At 41.0% G+C, this 19,689-nt stretch overlaps 1 protein-coding gene and 1 long non-coding RNA gene across 11 annotated transcripts in view; one reads left to right on the forward strand and one right to left on the reverse strand.

Moving 5' to 3' along the window:
• Nucleotides 1-7,774, forward strand: part of LOC141265397 (uncharacterized) — a 71,065-nt gene extending 63,291 nt beyond the window's left edge. Inside the window, exon 3 of the long non-coding RNA XR_012320088.1 lies at nucleotides 5,784-7,774. This is a non-coding gene — a long non-coding RNA (uncharacterized lncRNA). The remainder of the gene's footprint in view (nucleotides 1-5,783) is intronic.
• Nucleotides 1-19,689, reverse strand: part of CTNND2 (catenin delta 2) — a 2,090,389-nt gene that overhangs the window by 2,026,181 nt on the left and 44,519 nt on the right. The gene's annotated exons all lie outside the window — the stretch shown is intronic.

Genomic DNA, 19,689 nt, shown 5'->3' on the forward strand with positions numbered 1-19,689 from the left:
GTAGGTGTAATAGTATTATTAAAAAATATCTCCAATTAGAAATGTAGTATAGTATTTTTGATTCGCTATCTCTCTTTCCTCATGTGTAGGCATTGCAGGACCTTAGGTATCCATGGTTACGACCATTAGCAACTAGCTAACTCACTGTGACTTTATCAGTGGTCGTAACCATGGATACCTAAGGCCCTGCAATGCCTGCACATGAGGAAAGAGATAGCGAATCAAAAATTCTACACTACGTTTCTAATTGGAGGTATTTGCAAACAGGGATGTGGAGTCAGAGTCTTGGAGTCGGTGTTCATTTTGGTGGAGTCGGAGTTGGTATAAAATGGACTGACTCAGACACCTAAAATATATAATAAATTGGGTGCAGTAGATCAATGCAGAATGTGCTGAATATTTTTTCATAGGAATTTGGGAAAGTTATGAAATGTCCTATAAATAGCTGATCTAAGGCTACATTCACACACAGCGTTTTTACTGCGTTTTTTGAGGATACGTTTTTCAGCTGCAAAAGCAGATCAGCTTTTTAAAAAACCGCATCACCTGAAAGGTTTTTGAGCTCATAGATAATGTTTTCAATAGCAAAAGCAGATTAGAAAAACACCGCACAAACTGACATGCTCATTCTTTGTGAGGATCCATTTTGGAGCCCAAAAGCGGATCCTCACAAAACGATGTGTCTGAATGTCATATCTTGAAACCCATTGACTTTGCTGGGATGCCCAGAGTCACTGCATTTTACTGCAAAAAACGGATTTGCAAAAACGCTGTGTGTGAATCATAGCCGTAGCCAGCAAGGGGCAGGGGGGGCAGCTGCCCCCCCCCCGCGAGAAGAAAGGACACGCACCTATCAACACTCACTTGAATGCTGCACTGCTCCCGTCCTGCACCGGCTCCAGACTGCAGGGGGCAATCTCCCCTCCTCTGTCCTGTCTTCTGCCGTCTTCACCAGAGAGAGGAGGGGGAGGGGGTGCCTGCCCAGCACAGGATCTGATTCCTGGGCACAAGCTGGAGAAAGTAAAAGTACTACTGCTCATCTCTATCACAGGAAGCTAACTAATGCTAATATTGTAGGTGATTATTATGTGCTCTCTGTACAATGTGTGAACTAAATGTGCGATATGTGCAATGTACTATTTGCTGTCTGTAGCTGGCATCTGTCTATCCATCCCTCTATGGCTTTATCTATCCATCCATCCAGCCTTAAAATTGTTAGGTCAGATTTGAGGTCATCTATGAAGGAGGATCTGATGGAGGCAATTCTATTTTTTAGAACAAATTCTTAGACTGCACAAATGTTATTTAGTATGTTTTTGTTGAAAACTGTTTTTTGCCACTTACATAATTTTTTTTTTTTTTTCCCCAATATTACATCTTTACAATTCATTAGTTTTGTGTTCTAAAGTTGTATTCCAATAAATATATATTATGTTCTATCTAAATATCTTGATTATTGCATCATAGAAATGATTAAATGTCTGATGTTCACATTGTACTACAATAAAATTTTCACTTAAATATAAGCAATATATGTGGGAGTCGGAGTTGTGGAGTCTGTGTAAGGGAAATTGAGGAGTCGGAGTTGCAGGTTTGGCTTACCGACTCCACAGCCCTGTTTGCAAATATTATTATTATTATTATTACACCTACTACATATTGGGATAGGATCTTGGAGATGGGAATACCCCTTTAAGTATAGCAGCTGTTAGTAATATATCACAATTACAGGTGAATCCCCTTTTAGTAGAATAGTGTGTATAATCTATAATAGAGAATAAATATAAGAGAAAGAAAGGGAAGAGTTGCAAATGTTATACACACAATCAATAATAACTAAATGTGATCAGCTCATCCAATAAGAGACCTGACATGTTTCACCACAGCTTCATCAGCCCTGATGAAGTGAACCAACATGTGTTCTCTTATGTTACTATGAAGTCTACCCCATGCTGATTTGCTTTTTGTATACCCATGTACACATACACTTACTCAATCTGCTATGTGATTAACTCACCAACTTTTTGTCGCCTGTGTCTGTGTTGTGACTGTTTTTTGCTTTTACTGTATAGTTGTTTACATAGTAATTTTAATCAGTCAAAAAAATGTTCTATGTTTTTATTAAAAACATTCTTGTACCTTGCTACTGGGGCAAATCTGAAAAACGCAACAACATACTCAGACCAGACTTAGAACAACAAGATCTAACGCAATGCGTTTCAGAGTACATCTATCAGCATCCCAGAACAGGTGACAACCCTGATCCAGTATATTAAACTATGCAGATTACCAGAGATCCTACCTTGAACTGCAGTACTACAAGCAAGAAAGTATTCAACAAAACAATGTTGGTCACAACTATCGTTCTACAGACCTGAAGGTGCAGCCTCCATTCCGACTTAAAAGGGACACCCTTCGCGTCAGAATGGTATTATACGGACTACCCTAAGCCAGAAGCTCCTAACAGGTATGGTGATACACCACACACGCAGCATAACAGCACACCAGCTTGTTATTGGCGCTGACCAAGTCACAATGAACTTTTCTAAGCTCTTTGCACAGCAGGAGCTGGTCATCAAGGGACTTGTAAAGTTCAATGACCATGCAGCGAGCGGCAGGGCATGGTGAGCCTCCTTCCAGAATGCCACCAGAGACTTGGACCTTTCCAGTAGCGAGGAGTTAGATCTCCTGATAAAGTGGCTTGGAAGTGAATCTATTGAACACGCCAAAAGAATCAGAGACAATAAAGTATCCGAACACAGGCTTTTGTATGGTGTAGAAAAGACTTGATGAATGTTATGTGTCAATAGAAGCTAGAGAAAAAGCTTTATATAAGAGAATCGATAATTTTCCCAAAATAGTGAGTAAGGGTCACCAGAAGATCAGGGAACTGAGCGATTTGTTAATGAAGGCACAGGTTGCTCAGGCAAAAGGAGATCTGCCAGGTTTGCCATTCCTGGAAATGACCAGGGGTGTCAACCCAATTGTTCACAAGCTCCCTTATAACTACAGGAGAAGTGGGTCACACACGGTTCCAGTTATAAACAGATTCATAATGTACCCTTTCCTCCCTTCATGGTGTTCGTAGACTTTATCACTCAACAGGCGAAGATAAAAAAATTACCCCAGTTTTAACTTCGCTTATCATGTTCAATAGCCTCTGGTATCAAACCTTGTAAAACACTGGTGGCAGTAGACAAAACTAATGTTACCTCCACAGGTTTTCCTTATGGAGCGGATAAGTCTTCTCTAGAAGAGACCAAACCCAAGGATCTCAGCAAGCGGTGTCCCCTACATAGGAAACCTCATTCTCTGCTAAAATGCAGAGCCTTCAGAGAGAAAACTGTAGAACAAGGGTGGCGAACCTATGATACGTAGAGCCCTCCCGGAGGGCATGCGAGTCATCGCCTTAATACTGCCTTTTCCACTCTCCTCTGCCCACGCTCCATCCCCTCACCCATGTCAGCGTGTGCTCCATCCCCCTTTCACTAGGGCCGAGGCCGCACTCTACTCTACACGCACCCTCCCATCAGGCAGCTGGACTCCAATGAAGGAGTAGAACCATGTCAAGGAGGATCACAAGGAAATGGACAGCATGTGACTTAAATATGAGTGTCTGAGCAAAGGGTCGGAATACTTATGACCATGTGATATTTCAGTTTTTCTTATTTAATAAATTTGCAAAAAATTCTACATTTGTTTTTTTCAGTAAAAATGGGGTGAAGAGTGTACATTAATCAGAAAAAAAATGAAGCTTTTTAGAATTTACCAAATGGCTGCAATGAAACAAAGGGTGAAAAATTTAAAGGGGTCTGAATACTTTCCATACCCACTGTATAATGTCATTATAGGAGACGTCTGTCTAGGAGGAACAAGCAAGCCATCTTCAGTCAACAGCATGCACACTTGAAAATGGACGCCCATCTCTCTAACAGCCTTGTCAGAGTAGTTTCCAGGTAAAATAATTGCCATACAGTGCAAGTAACATAGTAACATAGTTTGTAAAGCCGAATAAAGACTTGCGTCCATCAAGTTCGACCTGTTAGTTCTGTAATTGCTAAAGTTGATCCAGAGGAGGGCAAAAACCCCAAATGATTTGGCCAATCTTCACCTGAGGAAAAATTCCCTCCCGACTCTGAAACCAGCAGTCAGAATAAATCCCTGTATCAACCTGCTATTTTATTTTATTTTTAAGTATATGCTGAAATCTGCCTGGTATCTAGAAATGCATCCAGTCCCCGCTTGAACTGGTGTAGTGAATCCGACATTACCGTCTCCTCACTCAGTGAATTCCATATTCTCACTGCTCTTACCGTAAAGAACCCCTTCCTATGCTGGTGCTGAAACCTTTTCTCTTCCAGTCTTAGTGAGTGCCCTCTTGTTACCGTAATATCCCTCCTTTTGAACAAATCTCGGGCAAGATCTCTATACTGTCCCCTAACATATTTGTACACATTTATTATGTCCCCCCTCAACCTTCTCTTTTCCAAGCTGAATAGTCCTAGTTTTGCCAACCTCTCTGGGTATTGCAGTCCCTCCATTCCCTTTATTAATTTTGTTGCCCTCCTTTGTACCTTTTCAAGCTCATTTATATCCTTTCTATATATTGGGGCCCATAACTGAGCACAGTATTCCAAGTGTGGTCTGACCAGTGCTTTGTACAGTGGAAGAACAATGTTCTCATCCTTTGCAGCTATACCTCTTCTGATACATCCCATTACCCTGTTTGCCCTTACAGCAGCGGCCTGACTTTGGGCACTCCAATTTAGTTTGCTATCAATCAAGATGCCCAAGTCCTTCTCCATCTCTGAATTCCCCAATGATTTCCCATTCAGTGAGTACTGGTGACTTCCATTTTTCCTTCCCATATGTATGACCTTACATTTCTCCTCGTTAAACCTCATTTGCCATTTAATGCTCCACCTACCCAGCTTATCCAAATCCCTCTGTAGGTCTGCACTGTCCTCTTTTGTATTAATTGTTTTACATAACTTTGTGTCATCTGCAAATATTGATATTTTACTATTTATTCCGTTGACTATGTCGTTAATAAAGATATTAAATAACATTGGGCCTAGTACAGACCCCTGTGGTACCCCACTAGTGACACTTACCCAATCTGAGTATATTCCATTTATAACCACCCTCTGCCTTCTATCCTTTAGCCAGTTAGCTACCCACTTGCAGACATTTTCCCCCAGCCCCATCATTCTCATTTTGTATACCAACCTATTATGTGGCACGCTATCGAACGCTTTTGAGAAGTCGAGATACACGACATCCACTGGTTCCCCCTGATCTACTCGAGAGCTAACCTCCTCGTAGAAGTCAATCAGGTTTGTTTGGCAAGAGCGATTCCTCATGAATCCATGTTGGTTCGGGATTAAAAGATTATTAGCATCAAGATGCTCCGTAATTGCCTCTTTAATGAAGCTTTCAAAAATTTTGCCCACAACGGACGTCAGACTCACCGGCCGATAGTTTCCGGTGTCACTTTTCGCTCCCTTTTTGAATATTGGCACTACATTCGCCTGTCGCCAATCAAGTGGCACAGACCCAGTCTCAACAGAGTCCTTAAATATAAGATATAACGGTCTGTCTATCACATTACTTAGTTCCCTTAGTACCCGTGGGTGTATGCCATCAGGTCCTGGTGATTTGTTTATTTTAATGTTACTGAGGCGTTTCTGTACCCCAGCTTGGGTTAGATTTGTCATACTTAGTGGAGGATTAAGTTTGTCACTTCTCATTTCTCCTCATTTGTCTGCCATTTTTTTTCGCAGACCCTTCCTGTGAAGACCACGCTTGTGATGATGAGCAAGATCACATAGGGTGCACCGTCTTCCACAGGACAAGAGAAGACAACAGGGTTGCAAAGTCCATATAAAAAAAAAGGAGCTACTAATGTCCATAGACTGTTCTTGGACATCATGAATCAAGAAATTGTAAAAGATGAGTCAAAAAGTTGGGTTGCACTTTTACCATGTAAAGCCCAGAGACGACGCTTACCCAATAACACAAAACTCGTCTACAGTCGGTTTGTCTCCTTCAAACACAAACTTCAGAAGGCACCAGAGACAAGAGAACACTTCTTTACCTTCATGGAGAAAATATTCCAGAAAGGCCATGCTGAAATCACACTCGTACGTCAAGACTCCGAGGAGTGTTGGTATTACCATTTTCAGTGTCTATCATACCAAGAAACCAGGTCAGATAAGAGTAGTATTCGACTCAAGTGCCAGATGTGAAGGTGTCTCATTAAATGAGGTCTTACTGTCTGGCCCAGACCTCAGAAACCAGCTTCTGGGAGTACTTCTCTGCTTCTGCAGAGATGCTGTGACATTCATGGCGGACATACAACAGAAATTTCACTGTTTTCTTGTCAAAGAAGAACACTTGTACCATGATAACGACCCCTACAAAGACATTGCAGAGTATCGAATGAGGGTGCACATCTTTGGAAACAGTACATCCCCTGCAGTCGCCATCAATGGTCTCAGACATTCTGCCAGAGAAGGTGAAGCAAATTATGGATCTGATGTTAGATCCTTTGTGGAAAGTCTTGGATCTATACACCGACTCCCCTCCAATGCAATGGAGCCTTGGTTTGCTCTGGGATTTAAAAGCAGACACATTCACTTTTCAAATCAACAAGGAAGAAAGGCCCTTCACACGCAGAGGTGTCTTATAAACAGCTTATATGATCCTCTAGGATTCGTATTTCCTGTTACTATCCAAGGTAAAATTAAGTTAAGAAGCTTCACCCAAGAGACGTTTGATTCGGATGATCCACTTCCAACGGAGAAAAGGGAGTCTGTGGGCAGGTTGGAGGAAGTCTCTTGAAGCTTTGACCAGACTTCATGTGACACAACATTATGCTTCTGTGCCATCAAAATAAGAGAAAATGCAAAGACTTTTTATCTTCTGCAATGCCTCAGTAAAAGCGATTACAGCAGTAGCATACCTAAAAACCATAGGTGTCAAAGAACCATGTCATATAGGGTTTCTATATGAGCCAGAAAAAACTAGCGCCACTTCGCAAAAAACAATACCCAGACTGGAAACTCTGTGCTGCTGTGCTTGCAGTAGAGTTGGCCAAATTTATCACGCAAGAAATGAATTTAGGAATCAAAGAAGTGGAGTTCTACACAGACAGCAAGGTAATACTAGAATACATCTGCAATGAAACCTGACACTTTTATGTTTATGTCAGCAATCGGGTGCTCCAGATCAGGAGATCCACTTTTCTAAAACAATGGCACCATTTGTCTACACACCATAATCCTGTAAACCACATGACGATCTGTCGCACCGAGCCACCTTAAGAACACAACCTGGATTACGGGTCCTGCATTCCTATATCGCTCCTGCATAATCGAATCCATCACATTTGAACTGCTAGACCCTGATGACGATGAAGAAATGTGCCCTCGGATATCCGTTCTATGTACAGTGAAATTGGACAAACCGAACAACAAACCTGGTGATGTTGTACGAATGAAAGACAGCCAGTTGCACGGGAATGAGTGGCCACTAGGCCTCGTCACCAAAATGTTACCAAGTAAGAATGGAACTGTATGCAAAATCCAAGTCAAAGTGTGGAAGTCTGGTGAGAGTAAACTAGTCATCAAGTCAGTAGCGGAACTTGTTTTGTTGCTTTCGCCAAAGGAGTCTTGCAGTGACTTCAGTTGCTGCCAAGAGGGGAGTGAACTGCCCATTAGGGAAAAAGATGAGATTAACCCCTTCCTGACATTTGTGGTATACATACAGTACAGACCAAAAGTTTGGACACACCTTCTCATTTAAAGATTTTTCTGTATTTTCACGACTATGAAAATTGTACATTCACAGTGAAGGCATCAAAACTATGAATCACATGTGGAATTATATACTTAACAAAAAAGTGTGAAACATCTGAATATATGTCTTATATTCTAGGTTCTTCAAAGTAGCCACCTTTTGCTATGATGACTGCTTTGCACACTCTTGGCATTCTCTTGATGAGCTTCAAGAGGTAGTCACCGAAAATGGTTTTCACTTCACAGGTGTGCCCTGTCAGGTTTAATAAGTGGGATTTCTTGCCTTATAAATGGGGTTGGGACCATCAGTTGTGTTGTGCAGAAGTCTGGTGGAAACAGCTGATAGTCCTACTAAAAAGACTGTTAGCTGCTTTTTTCGAAGTAAAGAAAAACGAGTGGCCATCATTACTTTAAGAAATGAAGGTCAGTCAGTCCGAAAAATTGGTAAGACTTTGAAAGTGTCCCCAAGTGCAGTTGCAAAAACCATCAAGCGCTACAAAGAAACTGGCTCACACAAGCACCGCACCAGGAAAGGAAGACCAAGAGTAACCTCGGCTTCTGAGGATAAGTTTATCCAAGTCACCAGCCTCAGAAATCGCAAGTTAACAGCAGCTCAGATTAGAGACCAGGTCAATGCCACACAGAGTTCTAGCAGCAGACACATCTCTTCAACAACTGTTAAGAGGAGACTTTGTGCAGCAGGCCTTCATGGTAAAATAGCTGCTAGGAAACCACTGCCAAGGACAGGCAACAAGCAGAAGAGACTTGTTTGGGCTAAAGAACACAAGAAATGGACATTAGACCAGTGGAAATCTGTGCTTTGGTCTGATGAGTCCAAATGTGAGATCTTTGTGCCGTGTCTTTGTGCGATGCAGAAAAGGTGAACTGATGGACTCTACATGCCTGGTTCCCACTGTGAAGCATGGAGGAGGTGTGATGGTGTGGGGGAGCTTTGCTGGTGACACTGTTGGGGATTTATTCAAAATCGAAGGCATACTGAACCAGCATGGCTACCACAGCATCTTGCAGCGGCAAGCTATTCCATCCGGTTTGCGTTTAGTTGGGCCATCATTTATTTTTCAACAGGACAATGACCCCAAACACACCTCCAGGCTGTGTAAGGGCTATTTGACCAAGAAGGAGAGTGATGGGGTGCTATGTCAGATGACCTGGCCTCTACAGTCACCAGACCTGAACCTAATCGAGATGGTTTGGGGTGAGCTGGACCGCAGAGTGAAGGCAAAAGGGCCAACAAGTGCTAAGCATCTCTGGGAACTCCTTCAAGATTGTTGGAAGACCACTTCCGGTGACTACCTCTTGAAGTTCATCAAGAGAATGCATAGAGTGTGCAAAGCAGTCATCAAAGCAAAAGGTGGCTACTTTGAAGAACCTAGAATATAAGACATATAGTCAGTTGTTTCACACTTTTTTGTTAAGTATATAATTCCACATGTGTTAATTCATAGTTTTGATGCCTTCAGTGTGAATGTACAATTTTCATAGTCATGAAAATACAGACAAATCTTTAAATGAGAAGGTGTGTCCAAACTTTTGGTCTGTACTGTACGTCATTGTTGGGAAGGACTTCCCGACCAATGAAGTATATTGCATGATCGCTGCCAGGTGTCCGATGATTCTGACAGCTGACACCTGGGAATCCGTGCCAGGTAAGGTGCCCGCACCGCTCCAGGCACTTTAAGTTTCTAAATGCTGCGACCTCTGCTACCACCGCATTTAGCATGTAGGTAGAGGGAAGAAAGCCCCTCCGTGTTTGGATCAGATAACCCCGCGACGTCATCGCGGGGTACCGATCGTTGTCATGGTGACCCAATGCTGTCTTGACAACATCCGGGTTACCAGATCATGCACAGTGCATGATTTGGCAACTGTGTGTCAGTGCAAAACTGACAGTTTGTATAGCACAGGAATGCTACTGCATCCCTATACTCTAAAAGAGATTAGCCTGCAATTAGTGTGAAAGCCCCATAGTGGGACAAAGTATAAAAGTGAAAAAAGTGAAAACTAAAATGTAAAAATATTTAAAAAAAAAAAAAAAAAAAATCACAAATGAAAAAATAAAAATATATTGTACCCATTGTGGTAGATCGCTGACTCGGCTGCACACGGAGGTAGACACAGGTACGCTGTCTCTTTAAATCTTTGGTTGATTTATTGTAATGCTGCATAAACCAACCTTTAGTCCATAAAAATAAACAGAGCCCGCTGGGCAAAACAGGAAAACAAAGCAAAAATGGTAACATATAGAACACAGTCCTTGGAGTAGCAGGGATTTACCTGCTGAGAGCTCAGCAACTCCACATGGTTCAAGCACAAGCTTCTTTCTGGATCTTACTTCTCCAGACATTGAACTCTAAATGCTTCAGCTGACCAAGTATTTAAACCTCCCCCAGACCACACCCTGGGGAGGAGATATGGAGAACAACCTCCCACCAGAGCTATGGTTGTTCTCATGAAAATGGAGACTTAACCCCTCCTTGCACATAACATGCTGGAGGAAACTTAAGGGTTTCAATTCAGTGACGCCCCTAGCCTCAGGAAAACACATCTCCCCTCCACCACCTTACCAGTGACTTTGTCACACCATCAATAAATATTTTTATGAAAAAAAAAATAGAATAAAAAAGTGCACATATTTGTTATCACCACGTCCGGAACGACCTTACCTATAAAACTGTCCCACTAGTTAATCCCTTCAATGAACACCGCAAAAAGAAAAAAAAAACAAGGCATAAAAAATGATGCTTTATCATGATACCGCCAAACAAAAAGTGGGTTAAAACACGATAAAAAAAAAAAAAAAAGGTAAATGGTACCTCTGAAAACGACATCTTGTCCTGCTGAAAACATACCGCCCTCAGGAGGAAAAATAAAAAAGTTATAGCTCTCAGATTAAAACGGTGCAAAACTATTTTTTTTTTCTATAAAAGTTTTTATTGTGAAAAAGCTCCAAAACACAACAATATAAATGTGGTACCGCAGTAATCGTACTGACCAGAAGAATAAAGTTGCCTTATCAACTTTACCACACGTGGAACGACAAAGAAAAACAAAACAACAAGTTTTTGTTCATTTTGACTTCCAAAAGTCCGAATAGAAAGCGATTAAAAAAAGTCACGTGAATGAAAATGGTAACAATAAAAACATCAACTCGTCCCACAAAAAACAAGCCCTCACAAGACTGTCGACTGAAATATGGAAAAAATATAGCTCTCAAAATATGGGGATGCAAAAACTAGCTTTTGCAATAAAAAGTGTCTTTTAATGTGTGACAGTTGCCAAACGTAAAAACCCGCTGGTTTCACTGTAATTGCACCGATCTGAAGAATAAAGTCGCCTAATCAATTATGCCACACGAGGAACGGCGTAAAAAATAAATAAAACAAATTCTTCACCTGCTGTTGATTTGTTCATTCAGCTTCTCAAAGATTGTAGTAAGGCTCGATTCACATTTATTCTGCGCTTACATCGGGGTTCCCATGTAAATCTTTGAAATATATGATTCAGACAGAAGATTCATTATAATGAGGCAGATGGAAGCACTGTGGACGCCTTCTGGCCAATGATCTGTTGTAGTCCGTCTTTTTATTAAGCGTGCATAAGGCTATGAGCCCACGATGCAGAAATGCTCAGGATTTTTTCCTGAGCATTTCCGCATCTCCCTGGCAGAAAAAACGCATGCGGATTGTACATGCGTTTTTCCTGCCAGGGACAAGCGGATGTGAAGTGTTCTTCACATGTGGGTTGACAAGTGCTTTCCAAGCGTTTTTAGCATCACTTGGAAAGTGCTTGTCAACTCGGTCACACTATATAAATCCATGCAAAAGGCATGAATTTATATAATGTGACCGTAGGAATGTTTAAAAATAAAAAAATAAATCTATACTTACCTTCTGATGGCCCCCGCAGTCTTGCTTCGCTCCGGCCGGCAGATCACGGTACACTACACTGAAGGACCTGCCGTCACATGACTATGACGTCAGCGCAGGTCCTTCAGTCCATCGCGAGCTGCCGGCAAAGGAGGACAAGCGCTGCGAGGGGCCATCATAAGGTAAATATATATATATATTTTTTATTTTATTCTTTTTTTCACAGGTTTTATGGTACCCGGGTCCGGAGGAGAGTCTCCTCTCCTCCACACCCGGGTACCATCCGCACATAGAAACGCATGGAATGGACATCTACATATACAGTGATGTGGAATCCATGCGTTTCAATGCAAGTCAATGGCAACGATTACGCTGCGTGTCCGCAAAATTAATGGACATGCTGTGGATTTTTGAGTGCAGCATAAACGCTGCAGAAAAATCTGCAGCATCAGCATTGACATTGCGGCTTGTCATTGGGAACCATGGGGGACGGATTACCAAGCGTTTTCCAAGGGTTTACGCTGTGGAAATTCCGCAGCATAAACGCTTGAAAAACGCATAGTGGGCACACAGCCTAAAAGTGCAGTCGGCCACAGTTTTATGCACTTCTGAAAAGGACAAGGCTAAAAAGAGGCCAGACGAAGTCCAGAGTAACTCTGCTGCCTCATTATAGTAATGAATTATACTTGGTAACAAGTTAAGAATAATCAGATTTTCTATGTATACCATTATTACCTATGTATAAAACTATGTATAGGACTAGATCAATTCGGACAATAACAATAGACCAACAGAGGGAATACCGAACAAAAAAGATCAAAAGTGAACAAGTTACTAAAAAAAACCTTTAATGAATCATGGTTTGGCCAAATCAATGGCACTGCTTAAAGAGACGCTCACACAATAAATATACACATATATGTTAAAGGGAATACAATGTCCCTATATGATATGAAACATAGTATATTTCTCAATACAATAGCCACATAGTAAATACATTATATATCATTTTGAATTGTAAAAGAGGTTATCAATGAAACAACATTTATAGCACGGGATCCGTATACATACATAATTACATAATGTATCCCAGCTAATATGGCTGGCCTCAAATCGAAAAAAGTGTCTACGTGCGTTAATTACTGCATAAATGAATAATTGTATAGATGCATAGTGTAGCTAAGAATAAACCTTAATAGGGATGGATATTGTATCCTCACATATATCACTTGCTATATACATATAGCGAAAAGCAGTTATTGTGGCACATCAGTGTCCAAAAAAATACATACACTCTAGTTATTCATATAAAATATATAAAGGGATACAGTTGCAATTCATGTTCCATTTAATACAAATAGTTAGGACAAAGTGCTAGATTTCCACAAACAATTCTTAGATGATTGTATTATGGGGTCTATATAACCAGTTTGTGGGTCACAGTTAGAATATCACTGGCATATCGGTTGGTCCCTATATAAGTGTTGAGCATGCTCATATCCATATACATTACCAAACGTGTGTGGGGCCTACCCCGACGCGCGTTTCAGCATGACACCTTCGTCAGGGGGTAGGGCTACAAAGAGAAGGAGAGTTTAAAAATACCTCCGCTGCCAATCAGCGTCTCTGTGGAACTCATGTGACGCGCGCGCTGTCCGGGATATACCGGAAGACATCTGACCACAGCGTCACGTGCGCTTCGCATCAGGTCACATGACCCGATCACGTGCGCCTCGTCGAGATGACAGAGCTTCCGGGTCCGGGACAACGCATGCGTGCTAGTTTCAACATAGTGCGGGCGGAAGTAATTAGGCGCCATATTCGAAAAGGGGATCAGATAGATAATCTTACACACAATGATTTGTATAGGGCGATATATAGCGGGACCAAAGTACGCCGAACAGATAGGTACATATCTAACTATCCTAATTTTTCAAAAAGAATTAGTTTCCATATTATATAGATCATCATATTAGAATTATATTATATATCTTTCTCAAATTAGTAAGAGGTGTACCAGTTCTGCGGACCTTGGCCACAGTATAATCACCCTCACATGTTATATAATACATATTCCACTGGTCACAGAGTTTCACTTTACAGGGAAAATGAATTTTTGATAATATAAGTCCAATGTGTTCCAACACAGGGATGTTAATGATGTATACATCTTCGACTTATCCATATTGAAATTTTTGACCAGGTGATGGTTTGGAATATCATAACGTCCTTCCCGCTTTCATATCTGTAAATGAAGGTCTCACTAGATGATAGTTGAAAGGCATTTGTGTCATCCTTCTTGAAAAGGGTTCAAGAAATAAAAGATCCCCCACAACTCCAAACAGCGCTGCAATATCCATAAAAAACAAAGATAAAAAACATATATATAAAATCAATCCAGAACAGTAGCCCATGCTATAACTGGAAAAAGGTTATCACAGGAATGGAGCAAAGCTGAGGTTTTCGTTGAGGCCCCGAGGACATACAGTGTCTAAGGTCCAGATCCACTTTGCCTCAAGTCTTGCTAGGCGATTGCTGACATTGCCACCAAGTTCATGCGGCAATATCATATCAATGCCTCGTATTTGTAATTGTGTGGCAACACAATCATGAAACTTTTTGAAGTGTCTGGGTATCGTTTTAAGCAATGAGACGTCTGCAATTTCCTTGGCGGCATTACCATTCACGTGCTCCCTGATCCGGACCTTAAGTTGGCGTGTGGTAAGCCCAATGTAAATAAGGGAACAGGGGCACGTGGCATGGTATATTACCGCTCTAGAGTTGCATGTAATTGATTGTCTAATTTTAAAATTTCTAGACCCACTCGCATTAGAGAAGGAGTCAGTGCGCATCACATTTGGGCAGGCGACACATTTTCCACAGGGCTTGCATCCCCATGTAGGTCTCACATTATCCAAAAATGTTGTTGGATAGTTGGTGTAATGGCTCCTAATTAGGCCGTCACCCAAATTCCGCGATCTCCTAAAAGTAATGTTTGGTGACTCACCTCATTATAGTGAATGGATCCCTCGGGGGGGTTCATCTGAATCACGTCACTTGGAGATTTAGATGGAAACCCCGATATAAGTGCTCATCGTAGAGCGCCGGATAAACATGATCAAAAGTGTTAAAATGTTACCAACAAAAGCTTCAACTCAATCCACAAAAAAAAGCATGTCCCCACTCAGGTCCGTCATCTGTTATCAGAAATATAGGGGCTTCCAAATTACTGGTAGCACAAAGGCTCTTGAAGAGTGCCATGCCTCATTGCCCCCCCCCCCCCCAAAGGAACTGAGCAAATTCTGCACTCTAAAATCCAAATGCCCCCTCCATTCTGACCTGCAGTGTGTGCTTAAACCGCAGTTCTCGTTCATATGTTTGGCATTTCTGTAGCGATGAGAGCCTGCCTAATTTACAGGTGCATGTCTCCAGAAGCTAGAGCTGGGCACAACGTACTGGTCACTACAACGGCAGTTTGCAATTTTCACTCAGTAACATCTGCTTCTGCTTGTTTCAGGAAAAGACCCATGGAGTCAAAATCATCACTACACCTGTAGATAAGTTCCCAAAGGGGTATAATTTCCAAAATAGGGTCCCTTGAGGTGTGATTTTGCTATTCTAGCACTTAGGAACGCTATACATGGAGTTCGCATACTATTCTAGAAAAATTTGCGCTTCAGGAGGCAAATAGCGCTCCGTCCCGTATGGATTAGCAGTACTGCACAACCACATATAGGGTATTGCCACGTTCAACAGAAATTGTGGGACAAATTTTAGTGCCATTTTTACGCATTTCCCAGTGAGAACATTTAAAATCTGGGTCTAAAACAAAATATTGATGTTAAAAATGTAATTGTTTTTTTCTTCACTGCCAAATGGTATACAATTCTGTGACCCACCTGTGGTTTCAATATGCTCACTGCACCCCTAGATGAATTCATTGAGAGGTGCAGTTAACAAAATGGGTTCTCTTATGGGGGGTCTGCTGTTCTGAGACCTCAGGGGCTCTGCCAATGTGACATGGCACCCTCAAACCAATCCAGCAAAATCTGAACTCCAATATGGTGCTTCTTCCCTTCTGAGCTTTGCTTTGTGTATCAAAAGTAGTTTTGAACCACATATGGGGTAGCGCGTACGCAGAAAAAACTTGAACAATAAATTTTATGGTCCATTTTCTCCTGCTATCCTTGTGAAAATAAAAAAAATTGGGGTTAAATCAACATTTTTGTGGGAAAAATATATATTTTCCATTTTTACAGATCCACGTTGTAAAATTCTGTGAAGCACCTGCGGGTTCAAGGTTCCCTGAGGGGTCTAGTTTCCAAAATGGTGTCATTTGTGGGGGGTTGGGGGGGTTTCCACTGTTTAGGCACATAAGGGTCTTTTCAAACGAGACATAGCGTCCAATAATTATTCAAGCAAATTTTACATTCAAAAAGTCAAATGGCGCTCCTTCCCTTCCGAGCCATGCTGAACGCCCAAACAGTTGTTTTCCGCCACATATTGGGTATTGGCGTGCTCAGGAGAAATTGCACAACAAATTTTTAGTTCCACTTTTTCCTGTTACCCTTGCAAAAATAAGAAAATTTGGGTCTAAAGTAACATTTTTGTTAAAAAAAGTTAATTGTTCATTGTTTTCTTCCACATTCCAAAAATTCCTGTTTAGCGCCTAAAGGGTTAACCCCTTAATGACCGGAGCATTGTCAGCTTTTGCATTTTCGTTGTTTGCTCCCCTTCTTCCCAGAGCCGGAACTTTTTTGTTTTTCATTCAATATGGCCATGTGTGGGCTTATTTTTTGCGGGACGAGTTGTACTTTTAAATGCCATCACTGGTTTTACCATATTGTGTACTGAAAAACGGGAACAAAATTCCAAGTGAGGTGCAATTGCAAAAAAAATGCAATTCCAGTTTTTTTTTTTTTTTACCACGTTCACTGAATGCTTAAACTGACCTGCGATTATTATTGTCCAGGTCATTACGAGTTTGTAGACACCAAACATGCATAGGTCCTTTTTTATTTAAGTGGTGAAAAAAAAAAAGTTTGCTAAAAAAAACAACCAAATGACGCCATTTTCCAAGACCCATAGCGTCTCCATTTTTCGGGATTTGGTGCTGTATGAGGGCTTATTTTTTGGCTGAAGTTTTTATTGATACCATTTTGGGGTAAATCCAATGTTTTCACAGCTCATTATTGCATTTTACTGCAATGTTGCGGTGACCAAGAAAAGGTCATTCTAGCCTTTGGAATTTTTTTTCTCACTACGCCGTTTACCGATCGGATTAATTCTTTTTTTATATTGATAAATCAGGTGATTCTGAACGCGGCGGTACCAAATATGTGTATGTGTGTTTTTTTTTTATTATTTTATTTTGAATGGGGCAAAACTTTAAACTTTTTAAACTTAAGTTTTTTTAAAAAACTTTTTCTTTTTTTTTATTTACACTTTCTGCATGCTTTAATAGTCTCCATAGGAGACTAGAAGCAGCAGTTTTCTGATTGCTTCTACATCAGCAGATCGCCTGTATGCAGTAGAAATGCTCATGTGCTATGAGCGCCGACCACTTGGTGGCGCTCATAGCAATCTTTACATGACAACTACAAGGGTCTGCTGTAGACCTCGGGTTGCCATGCCCGCCCATCGTTGACTCACGATCACGTGACGGGGTCACCAATGGGCGGGGTAGGTGAAGCGCCTCCGGCGCGGCGCTGTTAAATGCAGCTGTCAAAGATTGATCGTGATTAGTGTTGAGCGAGTATGTTCTGTCCGAGTATGCTCGAGCCGAGCTCAGAGTATTTATAGCTGTTCGATGATATGGTTGAATCGCTCCCGTGTGCATGATTTGCAACAGTTTGACAGTTTTATTACATGTGAGGAATGTGTAAGAAATAGACATTCCTCACATATCATAAAACTGTCAAACAGTTGCAAATCATGCACACGGGAGCGATTTAACCATATCACCGAGCAGCTATAAATACTCGGAGCTCGGCTCGAGCATACTCGGCAAAAGGGTTAATAGAACATACTCGCTCAACACTAATCGTGATTCCACCCACGGGTGTTGCGGGCACATGTCAGCCGTATAAATCAGCTGACATGTGCCTAGTTCAGCGTGGGCTCAGCGCCAGAGCCCCCGCAGAACCAGCCTATCCGATGTGGTGCTAACTGACCAAGTCGGAAAGAGGTTAATAAACTTCTTGAATGTGGTTTTGAGCACCCTTAAAGGTGATGTTTTTAAGATGGTGGTACTTTTCAGTATTTTCTGTCATAAAGGCCCCTCAAAGTCACTTCAAATATGATATGGTCCCGAAAAAACAAACAAAAAAAAAAATTCCAAAATTGTGCTGATGTAAATAAAGTAGAAATGTGAGAAATATTATTTATTAACTATTTTGTGTGACATATCTCTCTGGTTTAAGGTCATGAAAATTCAGAGCTTTGAAAATTGCAAAATTTTCAAATTTTTTGCCAAATTTCCAATTTTTGCACAAATAAACGCCAGTCATATCAAATAATTTTTACCACTAACATGAAGTACAATATGCCACAAAAAAAACAAAAAAACAAAATCTCAGAATAAGTGGGATCCAGTGAAGCGTTAGAGTTATCACCTCATAAAGGGACACTGGTCAGAATTGTAAAATTTGTCCAGGTCAAAAAGGTAAAAACAGGCTCGGGGGTGAAGGGGTGAGATTACTGTTGTCACTTTAATAAGCTGTAATACTCTGTTAGTGACTTCTGATGTTGTAATAGCACCTGGTGACATTTAATTGCATGACATGTTTTTCTGCACAGCAGTCTGTTGTATTGTGGGAAGGACCAATGCACTGTGGGTGAAGAAGACATTTTGTAAGAATCAGTCTAGCAGAATAGTTGTGTAAAACTTTCTCCTGCATTATATTACTAAAACTAAATTATCCTGGACAAAGTAGATATGGTAAGGAAACAATCTGTTCATGCGAGTTCCTCCTGACTTCCTTCAAATACTGTGTACAAGTGTAGCCAGAAGAATTGGCCCAGTTTTGAAAGCAGAAGGTGATCACACCAAATACTGATTTGATTTATATTTCTCTCTTGTTTATTCACTTTTCATCTTTCAACTTACAGAGTGCTGCTGTATTCCCTTGTTTCTACAGTATATCAGGCAGTCATAGCAGCTTGCACATGTTCACACTTGCTTTATTATGGTCAGGGGTGCTGGTCAGTTCTTTTTAATATATACAGTGGAGTGAAAAAGTGTTTTCCCCATTCCTCATTGTTTATTCTTTTCCATGTTTGTCACACTTCAATGTTTCAGATCACAAAACAAATTTAAATATTAGACAAAGATAACACAAGATGCAGTTTTTAAATGAAGGTCTTTATTATTAAGGAAAAGAGAAATCCAAACCTTACAGGGCCCTATGTGAAAAAGTGATTGCCCCCTAAATCTAATAACTGATTGCAGTTGTTGCTGTTAAGGGCGTTGCAATCAAGCATTTGCCATAACTGGCAATCAGTCTTTACAATGCTCCGGAGGAATTATGGCCCACTCATCTTTGCAAATTTGCTGTAATTCTGCCACATTGGAGAGTTTCCGAGCATAAACAGCCTTTTTAAGGTAACGTTGCAGTATCTCAAACAGATTAAGGTCAGGACTTTGACTAAGCCACTTCAAAGTCTTAATTTTGTTTTTCTTAAGGTGGAATTGCTGGATTGCTTTGGATCATTGTCCTGCTGCATAACCCAAGTACACTTCAGCTTGAGATCCCAGATGGCCAGACATTCTCCTTCAGGATTTTTTGGTAGCCAGCAGAATTCATGGTTCCATTTACCACAGCAAGTCTTCCAGGTCCTGAAGCAGCAAAACAGCACCAGGCCATCACACTACCACCACCATATTTTACTGTTGGTATGATGTTCTTTTTCTGAAATGCTGTTATTTCTATGCCAGATGCAATGGGACATACACCTTCCAAAAAGTTAAACTTTTGTCTCGTCAGTCAGCAGAGTATTCTTAT

Source organism: Phyllobates terribilis, unplaced genomic scaffold, assembly GCF_046119375.1.
Source record: "Phyllobates terribilis strain yellow unplaced genomic scaffold, ASM4611937v1 Scaffold_4__5_contigs__length_816908805, whole genome shotgun sequence".
Classification (NCBI taxonomy): domain Eukaryota; kingdom Metazoa; phylum Chordata; class Amphibia; order Anura; family Dendrobatidae; genus Phyllobates; species Phyllobates terribilis.